Here is an 11,203-nt window from a genome sequence, read left to right on the forward strand (position 1 = left end):
ATCAGCCACATTTTTTAATAGTCAGATTTCATGAGCCATATTTAAAATAAAAATGTTGCCTCAGACCCAAGTCCACCTGTAGCCTCATTTCTGCCATAACCGGAACTCTACAGAAGTTTTCTCTAGCAAAGAAAACCGAGTCCGGAGTCACTGAAACCCAACAACATCTGCCGGCTTTAAGCATTGCCGTGCTCTCACACGCCTTGACCATTTTTTTTTTTTTTTTTATAATATCTGTGGTGTTTTAAAGTGCATTTCCAAGAGCTCTATTGACGGGCCTACAAGGCTCATTCCTAGGTCCTATAGATATTCTACATAAGGATTCATTAGTTTTACATTTGATCAGACACTCACTATGATACTTATTTTGTTTTTCAAACAGCTACACCGTTAGCTACGGCACCAAAATTCATGTCAAATTTTTTCTGGGTAGTTTATGTTATTTACAAGACAAAACTGTGCAAGATCTTAACCAAGCCATATAGTTTTGTTTTCTCATCAAAAGGTTGCTTCTTTACCCTCTTTGCCTAATATGAATTCATTTTCAACCTACCAACAAATCATTTAAGATTTATCTCTATGTTTATATCATAAACATAATAGAATAAAATTCAATCTTTTTCATCGAGATTTTAAGATAAAGATCGTCTTTTATATGTCTGTATGTCTCTCTTTTTCGTACCCGCTCAATCTATTAGTATTTGATAAAACAGTGAAAGCCTGCACGTTAGTTGGAATGTAAAAATAAGGTGCATATGTGAATCTTGAGAGCCCATGCTTTAATCCATCACAGAAGAATTTATGAAAAGATTTTATTCCTGCGAGTTTACACCTCCCATCTAACTGTCCCAAACAATGATTAAATCAGTGATTTAGTGGCATGCTGATTAATGTTCTTCCTCTTGAATTTACTTTATTATTCCCAACTGCTCTGTAAATATATTTGGTCCTTAGTTCTCTCAATGCCTAGGCAGCTTCAGTGATGGCCTCCTACAGCTTCTATATCAACAGCATAGCTCATTTGAGACAATGGAACCTTATTCTTTGTGTAATAAACACATCCACAAATTTTCTACATTTGCATGCATTTCATGTTTATCATTCTTTATGCATAGTCTATTTGTGTGCACGTTAGTTGTCTAACTTACTGAAATTTCAAGTAAACCTTGTCTTTTGTAGACTCACTATTATTTCACTTGAAATGATAGAAGTTGTAGATGCAGATGGACCCAATAAACCAGTGGATCAAGAGGATTGAGGAGGAACCAGACATCGACAGGAAACTTGATCTTATTTTGTTATTTCTAGGCCTAACCCTTCGTGCCATAGGACGCATGAAGCACCTGGTTTAGATTTCTGTTTGGGAACTTGGTATTTTGTACTAAGATTAAGCTACCAAATGATTTGAAACTAATGGTTTAATTAATATGATTGGGATGACTTAGTTATTCTGACATAAGTTCATTTACCCCCTTACTTTCCGCTGTGATTATTGCATATGGCTAGCTGCATTTATAGGATACATTGCATACTAACTATCATGTATGTGGGTATGTAACCTTGTGTTGCATCTCCCGAAACTCTAAGTCTCCGTTACATCCCAAGTGGAGGTTGGGGACATCACATAATACAAAATTACATACTCCCGTTCATGTCAATTAATATGCAATGCATCATATTGTATGCAATCATCACAACGGAAATAAGGGTGATAAAAATAAAAATAATTGATGTTAGAATAAACTAAACATCCCAAATATATTAATTAACCATAAATAAGTACTTCCTCACTAAAGAGGTTCTCATAACATAACGTGGGAGATAGAATCACATAATACTGAAATTACATAATCAGAGTAGTTCTTGCATCCACTCTATGGTATATAGAGTCAAAGCTATGAACATCAAAATCAAGTCCAGTGGTTCATCCTGCTCGTCGTAGGCTGGCCCTGGAACAACTTCTACCATTTCGGGAAATAGTAGTGGGTCCATAAGGGTGAGATTTACTTGAAATCTTAGTAAGTTAAACAACCAACTTATATAAATAAAATATGCATGATTAGTGATAAACATGAGATTCATTCTATGCAAATAAAATCTTCGTATTTGTCTCCCAACAAGATTGCTAAACATTTTTCAGAAAAACTTTAATACAAATTTTCTTATAGAGAACATTTTTCACTTCATCTATTCAAATCATAATTTTTCATCATTATTAAAGCCATCATTAACAATAACGTTACGTATGGTATCATACAACTCCTCATTATGCACTGTGAGTACCTTCTGATGACTGTAGTATAAATCGTGTTGAAACTACGTTTTCTGCATACTCGTTCTCAATGTATTGATAACATAACATTTCATCATAACATAATATCATAACGTATGTACTCACCAGCGTTATGTGCCATAAATGACTGCGCTCCAATATTCTTTAAAAATAATTTATTTCAAGTCCATTGACGGTTCTTTGTCAACCCAGAGATTTCACTCAAGAGTGCACAAAGGAGTTCTAATAGGATAATTCTCTATTTTAGCCTTTGGGGTCGTGACAAGATTTCTTTTTCATGCAATACTTGAAAATATTTTTCATGACATGTGCTTATGAAATATGTTTTATGTAAAGAAGAAAATTATATGCAATATGCTAAAATGGTAAGAAATTCACATGTCATGTAAGTAATCAGATACTCACTGTATCATTTAACATGATGTTTCATGCTCAAAATAAAATTTATATCATGAATGTGACATTTATATATAAATCATAAATAATTTATCTAAGAGTAAGTTAGAAGCTAACTTACAAACTTTCTAGATGTTAGGAAATTGATGCAGCTGTAAATAGAGGTATTCTAAGTTAAGAATTGCATAATTAGGAAGATGTTCATAATCAAAGGGTTAAAAAAAACTCAGTATTTACAAAATTTCCCCTTCACTTTTCCAAAATTGTCAGTTAAGATCTAAATTTTCATTATTTGCAGTTGGGTCCCAAAATTCACCAAATCTTACAAACCTAATATTTTCTGTGTTCTAAATCCAATACGATCTTAGAATTTAAAAATAATCAATTCACAACTATGCCAAAATCAACCAATGCATGACATGCATCAATGTGGGTCTACTTGTGATCTCAAGTCTGTAACATCTATGGATGCATGTGTACTCAAATTACATCTAGTGGCAACCATGAATATGGACTTAGGGATATGATTATAACTTAGATTCAATTCTCACGAATTCATCCCAACACTTATGCATTGATTAAAACCAAATTACCGCAAAACCATCAAACCAAGCATATGCATGATGTTTCTATCTTTTCCTTGTCAAAGAGAGGTTTAAAACCTAAATGAGTCATGCATTTTTATTCTTATCCCAATCACAAGGCTTTTAAAAATTCTCAATAGTCAAGTTTAGGAAAATCTAACCAAGATTTCATAAAATAAACTTTAATAAAGTGAAACCTGAAAACATGCATGATGATCAACACAAGATATTAGTTTCTTAAACCTATAATGTCATGTTATTTTCTTGAAATTTAAACTTTCAATCAATCCCCTAAGATGTTAGCTGCTCTTAAGGTAACATATCAAGACATGCCATGACTAAACATTCATAACAAAATAATATATTCATGCAAAGCTTCAAATCTGGCTGAAATTCATCACTTCCATTTAAACCTCATGTAATTCAATCAATTCCTTATTCTCATGCCATAAACCAAACCTAACATGTTAATCTAAAACACAACAAGAGTTAAGGCAAGAAAACTTACAAAAATCGTGGCCCTTGAGCTCCAAGAACAACTCACTTTAACATCAAACTCTCAACTCACTCAGTTTCTCACCTTCCTCACACTTTGAATGCTTTGCACCCAAGAACACCAAAGGAAAGCTAGAGAGAGTTGTGTGAAGAAGTGATGAGTGGAGAGAGGTATTTAAAGGATTCAATAGAGGGGTGAGAGGGGTGAGGGGCATGACAATGGCTTGAGGAAAGGGGAGTTGATAGTGGAGATGGGCGGTGGAGTGTTGAGTGAAAAATGCCAATGGTGTCATCACTAGGTTCAGTTCAATAGTATCCTAAGGTACTTGATTAAACCTTGGAAATGAGGTAGAAGAATACCATAGGTGTAGTGGGATTCATTGGTGCAGAAAAATAACACAAAACACAAAAGGGCAAGGCCATAGCCGATGGTTTTGATTTCCCAAATCTATCTAGATTTTTGCATCAACTCTTGTCCCTTTCTCTTGGTCTGGTTTAAGGGTATTATGACCATATTTTGATGGCTTTTTCAGGTGAGGAAAAGAGGCATGAGTGGCTTCTAAGTGATCATGCATAGGCAGAAAATGCAAGAGGGTAGTTTGGGTGGTGGTCTAGCTATGTGACTCAATATGTGCCTCTTCAATTGCCAATCAGTTTGGCTGCCATGGGAAGGTAATTGGGTAAGCTTGCACTTGAGTGCTTTGAAGCACTTCCAAGGAAAAAAGTGACAAGGGTGGTGGCGTGTGGAGGTGAGGTAAAAAGGTGCATAAATTCCTTAAAGAATCAAGGGTACTCGGGTTTGAAGCTAACTCACTTCCTAGGTGAATAGCTAGGTTTTTGGCTACATATTTGGGATGGTTATTGGCTTCTTTTTATGTCTTATTTTTTAGGATGTAATGATGGTTGAGAGGTGTAGAAAACTCTTTGAAAATTGTGGAAGAGGCTTTTGGGGCTGGTTTTGTTGAAGTGTTGCATGGTGATGCACCATGGGTGCTGATTTGTGGGAAAATGGTGGCATGACATGCCTTTGGTTCATATGACATGGGTTGGGTTAAATCTAACCTTCAAGAGTTGTCTAAGAGAGATGCAAAACAAGTGCATAAAATAAAAATTTCAGATTTAAAAATGTGAAGAAAAGGGTTTCAAGAAAACTATGCAAATTCATGATGGTTATTGGCTACATGAATTCCTTGAAGAATCAAGGGTACTTGGGTTTGAAGCTAACTCACTTCCTAGGTGAATAGCTAGGTTTTTGGATACATATTTGGGATGGTTATTGGCTCCTTTTTAAGTCTTATTTTTAGGATGTAATGATGGTTGAGAGGTGCAGAATACTCTTTGAAAATTGTGGAAGAGGCTTTTGGTGCTGGTTTTGTTGAAGTGTTGCATGGTGATGCGCCAAGGGTACCTATTTGTGGGAAAATGGTGGCATGACATGCCTTTGGTTCATATGACATGTGTTGGGTTAAATCTAACCTTCAAGAGTTGTCTAAGAGTGATGCAAAACAAGTGCATAAAATAAAAATTTTAGATTTAAAAATGTGAAGAAAAGGGTTTCAAGAAAACTATACAAATTCATGATGCTTAGGTTACATTCATGTGTGAGATGAATAGTGATCCTTAACCCAAGGTTAAATTGGGAACCCTAGGGATGTGTGGTTGAGTTTTGGAAGAATAAAAACTAATGGTATGGTGAATGTGGGTCCCATTTGGAAGAATGAAATAAAATACAAAGTTTGGGCTTCATGGGTTGGGCTTTTAATTGGCCATATGAACAAGCCTTGGTTGGGGCCTAGGAGTAGGCTTATCCATTGGTTTTATGTCTAGATTTATTGGGCCTAACCTTGGCCTCAATAGCCCACTTGGTTGGGTTCTAATCTTTGGGTCTTTCCTCAGTTGGACCAAAGTCTTGAATCTTACTAATTTGGGCCCATTGGCCTTATGCTTACCATGTTGGGCCTAATTTCTCATGTCCAATAAGTTAGGTCCATAGTCTTGTATCCATCAAGTGGGGCCTAAAGCCTTATATTTCCCAAGTTGGGCCTAAGGCCTTAGTGTCTCTTCTAGGCCTTTATGCTCAAAAGCTCGAGCCTGTAATAAACCAATCTCATGAGCCTTCCTAAAATCATTAAGTAATTAACCCAAATTACTTAACCCATTAATATGGAAAACTTCCAACATGCCATGTGTCACTCTTCCATTGGCCTCTTGGCATATATCCTCAAAGTGAATAAAGCACAAAAAATGTCTTCTAATAATTCTACTAAACCCAAATTATATTACCCTTTTTTGCCAACTCAAGTCCCCAAAATGATTTTATTCACAAATAGCCTAACTCCTAATTAACTAGGATCATGGCAAATAAGGTCAAGGTCCAAGGGTTTTTTTTTTTTTTTTTTTGTTTTTTTGTGTGGGGGTGTTACAATTAAGCTTGAATGTTATCTTAAATGAACATGCAAATGTGGCAAGCCTAACAGTCATGCAAACCTTTGCTAATCGCATCAAGGAGGCCAAACGGAGGGACTCTCGTGTCCGTAGGTGAGGGTGAATGGAGTTTTGGCTGTTGGGGTCTTTACTGTGGTCTGGTAGGCCCACAGCACCTCGGGGAGTTCTTCTGCCCTGGTCCCCCTCTTATTGCGGAGCTTCTTCTTAAGGATTTCAAGGAATGTTTTGTTGTCGCCTAGACTTGCCCGTTGGACTGTGTGTGTCTCGGGAATGAATACTTAAACTTGATTCCCAGATCCCTACACCAGTCACCATAATAGTCTGAGTCGAACTGCCTTCCATTGTCTGATATGATAAAACGAGAGATGCCAAATCTACACATGATCACCTTCCGTAGGAATCGGGTGACACTACTCGTTGTTATCGTCGCTTGGGCTTCAACTTCAACCCACTTAGTAAAGTAGTCTACAACCACCACTACAAAATTTACCCCATTTTGCTAGGAGGGAAGGGGTCGACCAGGTCAACACTTCATTGTACAAAGGGCCCAACGATGTGATTGATGTCAGTTCCTCGAGTGGGCAATGAGGTATAGGGGAATTCTCGGCACTTCTGACATTTTCTGACAAACTCCTCTGTGTCTTTGAAGGTGTGTGGCTAGTAGTATCCTACCCTCATTACCTTACCAACCAATGTTTTCCCTCTCGAGTGGTTACTGCATACCCTTTCATGTACTTCTGCCAGGACATGCTGTGCTTGCTCAAGTGAGACACACCTTAGGAAGGGCATGGAATAACCCCGTCTGTATAGGACTCTGTCAATCAGGATGAAGCGCGCTACCCTGTTCTTGATCTTCTTCACTTCCACTTATTGTTAGGTAACTCGTTCGCATTGATGTACTTGATTATGTTCACAGCCCATTCTAGAGCTCCCAACCCTACTTCTAAGACTTTGGCCCCTATCGCGGGCGTTTCTACAGTCTTGACCACTTTCTGTTCTAGTAGGGGTGAGTCTTCCTGCTCGTGCCAGCTTGTCAACCTTCTGGTTCTCAGCTCTTGGTATTTGCTGGAGCTGAAAGTATTGGAAACGGCCACTCCTGTCCTCCACCAACGTTAAGTATTTTTTTCAACTTCTCACTCTTTGTGTTGAGCTCTACTTGGACCTCGATGACTACTAAGCCGGCCAGCAGCACCTCTTATTCTGCTTCGTTATTGGTAGTTTTGAACGTCAGTTTGGTGGCATAGTTATACTCTTTACCAAGATATGCATCCTTACTCCCCTATTTTCCAGAGCATCACGGGAGGTGCATCTAGAATCTCTTCTGGGAAGCTAGTGAACTCTACTAGTACTTGTCCTTTAACGGAGCTTCTGGGGATGTACTCGATGTCAAACTCGCTTAGCTCTACTTCTTAATTCATTAGCCGGCCTGAGATGTCTGGTCACTATAAGATCTTTTTCAAAGGGGATTCAGTCAGGACCCATATTGGGTGTACCTGGAAGTACGATCTGAGTTAGCAAGTGGTCATTATAAGGGCGAAGGCAAGCTGGTTCATGTAAGGGTTTCTTGTTCCACACCACAGAAAGCACGGTTAGTGTAGTACATCGGCTTCAAGCAGCCCTTCAAGTCTTGTACTAAAGCTGCAGAGATTGCGTATGGGGAAACAGACAAATACAAGCTCAAGGCTTCACCCGAGTCAGCTTGACTGAGTAGTGGAGGACTGGCACAGTACTACTTCAGGTTCTCGAATACCCGGTCGCACTCACCGTTCTAAGTCTGTGCCTTTCACAGCATCTTAAAAAATGATTGGCACTTGTTTGTTGACTTGGACACAAATCGATTGAGGGCTGCCACTCGACGAACGAGTCTTTCTACGTCATTGGTGCTTCAAGATGTGGCCATGTTGAGTATGGTCTCCACCTTTACTAGGTTCGCCTCTATCCCCGCTCCAAGACCATGAAACCCAAGAACTTTCCAAACTTTATGTCAAACGCGTGCTTTGCAGGGTTAAGCTTCATCTGGTAACACCTCAGTACTATGAAGGCCTTGCGTAGGTCAGTTAAGTGTTGTTTAGGGGTCTTGTTCTTCACAAGTAGGTCGTCCACATGAACCTCTATGTTCTGCCCTATATGTTCCTTGAACCAACGGTTTACTAACTGCTGGTAGGTGGTATCCCCTTTTTGCCCTGTCCATAGCTTTGGATTGGGCTTCTAGTTAGCCCTTTCCAGCTCTGTGTTTCTTAGTGATGTCAACACTCGGAGCGTGCCTTCAACATTTATGAACCTGTCCACCTAGTCCATAAATTCTCATAGCATGGTGGGAATGTTCTTAGCCAACTCCGCCATAAATGGGTTTCGAGGCCATATGCTTTCCAAAAGGGTGGTGAGGGTCATCTTCTCGTCTTGGTCATTAATGGACATACGCTCTTTGTTGAATCTGGCTAGGTATGCTTTCAGGCTCTCATCCTCTTGTTGCTTGATGGTCAGGAGGCAAGCCGCCTAGCATCTTCTCTTCCTGCTAGCCATTAATTGCGTGATAAAGAGGCAAGCTAGGTCCTCAAAGATGTAGATTGAGTTTGGTGCCAGCGACATGAACCATGTCTTCGTTGCACCTTTCAGGGTCAAAACGAAGGCTTGCAAGCAATTTCCCTGGGAAATCCGTGTAGAGTCATATGGGCCTTAAAAGTGTTTAGATGTTTTGGGGAACCCTAAATTTTGGTGGTAGTGGCATGGCCATCAATTCCACACTGTAAGGTAGATTCGTGCTGTTAAGCATCTAGTCTACCAAGGATGAGGCTCCCACCTTTTTAGCCATCTCCTCGTACTTGCCCATGAGGTCGCGCAACTTATGCTGCATCTTCTTATTTTCTTCGTCATCAATATCCATCCCTCATATGCCTCACGATTCACCCTGCTTGTTGTGACTGAGCTCAGTGTCTTCTGGTAGCCTAGTAGTGTCTTCTCGGAGGGCTTCATTATTCTTCTAAAGTGTTTCCACTTGTGCGGTCAGCATCTTCAACATTTGTTCCATTTCTGCAGAACGTGCTTTCATGTCTTCTGATAAAACTTATGGCTCTCAAGTTGTCTGAGAATAGGTTGTCGCGGGCATACAAAGGACACATAACTTCAATAAGGTATCCCACCTATGGCGTCATTGTTAACATCGTGTTTCGTATGTTTGGACATGGTTCTAGCAACTCAGGCTGCTATCTTCACCTACAAACACAAGGACGACGATGGGCTCAAGGTGGTTTAGGGAACCTCCGATGCTTAAATCAGTCTCTCGTGTAGAGTAATGGCTAGAGAATAACAGAGTTCAGAGAGAGTTCTTCATACTTGGTATGTGGCTTTTATATGAGGTTTTTGGGGGACCTTTCGTACCCCGTGTCAGGGGGCTCACGTCACCCCTCTATAGTAACCCTAATCAAGGCTTTCGATGGGGCATAGGATTTGGGGTGGCGCCATTCATACAATGTGGCTCTTAGAGGGGCACCTCGACTAGGATGATTGGTCATGTTGCCCCATCGTAAGAGAATGGAGGGCTGTCCATCCTCCCCGTTCGGTTGCAGGCAAAGATCCTTTAATGGTAGGTGTCACAGAGGATGTCAGGGTCAGTGTGTCCTGTCTGTCTCCCCCACAATCTGGTTTTCCACAGGAAGCATCTTCCTTTGGTTGACACACTTTGTGGGTCGAGCTCTTTTAGCAACCCTAGAGCAGTAGGAATATGAGATCTAGAATAGGACGGGCCTCAATGCCTTGCACAGGCCCAGTCCATGGGTTGGGAGGAGAATACCCCTCCAAATAGTCTTAGGTTCAAAGATAAATCTCACAAAAAAGAATAAATAAATAAAAACACTCACAAATTGAGGTTGTTTATTGTGGTACATGAAACTATAAAGTTTTTTTTACTGTAAAATAGATCTAACATGTCAAAACAAGCATCATCAGTTTGTAAATCTTATTTTTATAAAATCTCTTTGTAAATCAAACATTTCTCAAAATGTTAATATATATATATATATATGTCATATAGTTATAGTCATGGTTTAAATGCAACCAAGCACTGGAAATTTTTTTCCGCATCATTTTCAAGATGCCAACCAGACATCAGAAAATCAACAATTTTTCAATAAAATATATTCATCTATGTACATTTTCTGATTTTTCTCATTTAACGTACTCGAAATCATCCTGGCCAAGATCCACACAAAAGGTTGTTGGAGATGACATTCCGACCGGTTAGCCCACGACGTGTGCCTGGGCCCTTACTCATGACCAAAGCGTACATCATTACCAAGAAGCCCAGTTCAATGCCAAGAGAATCCAGCCCATAGCCAATATGCACTAGATAACTATTCAACAGTGGCTAATGATAGAAACGACTATCATTCAAATTTACTAAGTGATGAACCCTCATCTCCAAGTTTAAATTCGAATAAAGGGTAACTATTATCAGATAAGAGAACAAAGATAACTTATGGAGCTCCATATAAAGGAAGAACCCAGGTATGTAAATGGATCGAACTCATTGGTATTATTAGAATTATCTTCAGTCACTGACTTAGGCATTGGAGGTGTTCCCTCGAACCCCAAGCCCTCTATTCTTTGGTTGTAGGTAATCGTGAAGTGGTGGTGGTGAAACACGTCCATAACAATTGGCGCCGTTTGTGGGATAGTTTTTTGCCTCACACTTAGTGTGCTTTTCACATGCCCATCACCACTCGGTCTCAGGTAACTAGAGATCAAGGGAAAACTTCACAAAACATGGAGGAAAGACTTGTTGAAATGGAGGAGACAATAAAAAAACTTTCCACAGAGGTTGACTCACTGCGTAAGAAGAATGAGACTCTCAAGTCGCGAAACAGGCCGTCAAGAGAGGACGCAACACCCAGTCAAGCTGACAAGGTAGAGATAGAGGCAAACAATGCGGGCGTTAGCAAAGGCCACCAGGAGAACAAGGAAGCAAAAAAGCTACACCACGACGTATGTAACT

The sequence above is a fragment of the Juglans microcarpa x Juglans regia genome, chromosome 7D (assembly GCF_004785595.1).
Source record: "Juglans microcarpa x Juglans regia isolate MS1-56 chromosome 7D, Jm3101_v1.0, whole genome shotgun sequence".
NCBI classification, from domain to species: Eukaryota; Viridiplantae; Streptophyta; class Magnoliopsida; order Fagales; family Juglandaceae; genus Juglans; species Juglans microcarpa x Juglans regia.